The 2,699-nt window shown below is 38.2% G+C and overlaps 1 long non-coding RNA gene across 1 annotated transcript; it reads right to left on the bottom strand.

The window, feature by feature from the left end:
• Positions 1-654: 654 nt before the first annotated feature.
• On the bottom strand, positions 655-2,361 carry LOC127910372 (uncharacterized). Its single transcript, XR_008074563.1, has 3 exons — positions 2,207-2,361; positions 1,228-1,420; positions 655-841 (listed from the first exon to the last, which is right to left on the bottom strand). It is a non-coding gene; the product is annotated as an uncharacterized LOC127910372 (long non-coding RNA).
• Positions 2,362-2,699: the final 338 nt, after the last annotated feature.

The following is a 2,699-nucleotide window of genomic DNA, read 5'->3' as shown; positions in this document are numbered from 1 at the left end:
CCAGTTGCACAACAATGCACGTGCATTTGCAATATGATTCTATAGTGAAAAAACATCACCTAATGGACATGATGAAATCAACACAACAAGTGATGGAAATGTACAACTATCACTGCTCGGCCATCCTGTGTTCATCAGACCAGTCAATTTCACATTCCTGCAGGATTTTTATAGCATGACAAATTCGTGATGGTACCTGCCCATTGAACCATATTGCAAATGCACAGTGACTTTGCAAAAGTGAGAAAACATAAACAAATGGACATGATGAAATCAACACAACAGGTGATGGAAATGTACAACTATCACTGCTCAGCCATCCTGTGTTCATCAGACCAGTCAATTTTGCATTTTTGAGCATGTCAAATTTCATATGGTAAATGCACATTGAAACATATTGCAAATGCGCGCGCACTTGCAATATGATTCTATAGTGAAAAAACATCACCTAATGGACATGATGAAATCAACACAACGAGTGATGGAAATGTACAACTATCACTGCTCAGCCATCCTGTGTTCATCAGACCAGTCAATTTTGCATTTTTGAGCATGTCAAATTTCATATGGTAAATGCACATTGAAACATATTGCAAATGCGCGCGCACTTGCAATATGATTCTATAGTGAAAAACATCACCTAATGGACATGATGAAATCAACACAACGAGTGATGGAAATGTACAACTATCACTGCCCGGCCATCCTGTGTTCCCATAGCGAGCATTAATATCAGAATGACCGGTAAATGCATTTACAACCATATTTTAATTTTTGGGTTACCAGTTGCACAACAATGCACGTGCATTTGCAATATGATTCTATAGTGAAAAAACATCACCTAATGGACATGATGAAATCAACACAACAAGTGATGGAAATGTACAACTATCACTGCTCGGCCATCCTGTGTTCATCAGACCAGTCAATTTCACATTCCTGCAGGATTTTTATAGCATGACAAATTCGTGATGGTACCTGCCCATTGAACCATATTGCAAATGCACAGTGACTTTGCAAAAGTGAGAAAACATAAACAAATGGACATGATGAAATCAACACAACAGGTGATGGAAATGTACAACTATCACTGCTCAGCCATCCTGTGTTCATCAGACCAGTCAATTTTGCATTTTTGAGCATGTCAAATTTCATATGGTAAATGCACATTGAAACATATTGCAAATGCGCGCACTTGCAATATGATTCTATAGTGAAAAACATCACCTAATGGACATGATGAAATCAACACAACGAGTGATGGAAATGTACAACTATCACTGCTCAGCCATCCTGTGTTCATCAGACCAGTCAATTTTGCATTTTTGAGCATGTCAAATTTCATATGGTAAATGCACATTGAAACATATTGCAAATGCGCGCGCACTTGCAATATGATTCTATAGTGAAAAAACATCACCTAATGGACATGATGAAATCAACACAACGAGTGATGGAAATGTACAACTATCACTGCTCGGCCATCCTGTGTCCATCAGACCAGTCAATTTTGCATTTTTGAGCATGTCAAATTTCATATGGTAAATGCACATTGAAACATATTGCAAATGCGCGCGTGCACTTGCAATATGATTCTATAGTGTAAAAACATCACCTAATGGACATGATGAAATCAACACAACGAGTGATGGAAATGTACAACTATCACTGCTCGGCCATCCTGTGTCCATCAGACCAGTCAATTTTGCATTTTTGAGCATGTCAAATTTCATATGGTAAATGCACATTGAAACATATTGCAAATGCGCGCACTTGCAATATGATTCTATAGTGTAAAAACATCACCTAATGGACATGATGAAATCAACACAACGAGTGATGGAAATGTACAACTATCACTGCCCGGCCATCCTGTGTTCCCATAGCATTTTTGAGCATTAATATCAGAATGACCGGTAAATGCATTTACAACCATATTTTTATTTTTGGGTTACCAGTTGCACAACAATGCACGTGCATTTGCAATATGATTCTATAGTGAAAAAACATCACCTAATGGACATGATGAAATCAACACAACGAGTGATGGAAATGTACAACTATCACTGCTCGGCCATCCTGTGTCCATCAGACCAGTCAATTTTGCATTTTTGAGCATTTCAAATTTCATATGGTAAATGCACATTGAAACATATTGCAAATGCGCGCGCACTTGCAATATGATTCTATAGTGTAAAAACATCACCTAATGGACATGATGAAATCAACACAACGAGTGATGGAAATGTACAACTATCACTGCCCGGCCATCCTGTGTTCCCATAGCGAGCATTAATATCAGAATGACCGGTAAATGCATTTACAACCATATTTTTATTTTTGGGTTACCAGTTGCACAACAATGCACGTGCATTTGCAATATGATTCTATAGTGAAAAACATCACCTAATGGACATGATGAAATCAACACAACGAGTGATGGAAATGTACAACTATCACTGCTCGGCCATCCTGTGTTCATCAGACCAGTCAATTTCACATTCCTGCAGGATTTTTATAGCATGACAAATTCGTGATGGTACCTGCCCATTGAACCATATTGCAAATGCACAGTGACTTTGCAAAAGTGAGAAAACATAAACAAATGGACATGATGAAATCAACACAACAGGTGATGGAAATGTACAACTATCACTGCTCAGCCATCCTGTGTTCATCAGACCAGTCAATTTTGCATT

The sequence above is a fragment of the Oncorhynchus keta genome, chromosome 21 (assembly GCF_023373465.1).
Source record: "Oncorhynchus keta strain PuntledgeMale-10-30-2019 chromosome 21, Oket_V2, whole genome shotgun sequence".
In the NCBI taxonomy this organism is placed as follows: domain Eukaryota; kingdom Metazoa; phylum Chordata; class Actinopteri; order Salmoniformes; family Salmonidae; genus Oncorhynchus; species Oncorhynchus keta.
The sequence above is the reverse complement of the archived record's forward strand: the minus strand, read 5'-3'. Positions and strand labels throughout refer to the sequence as shown.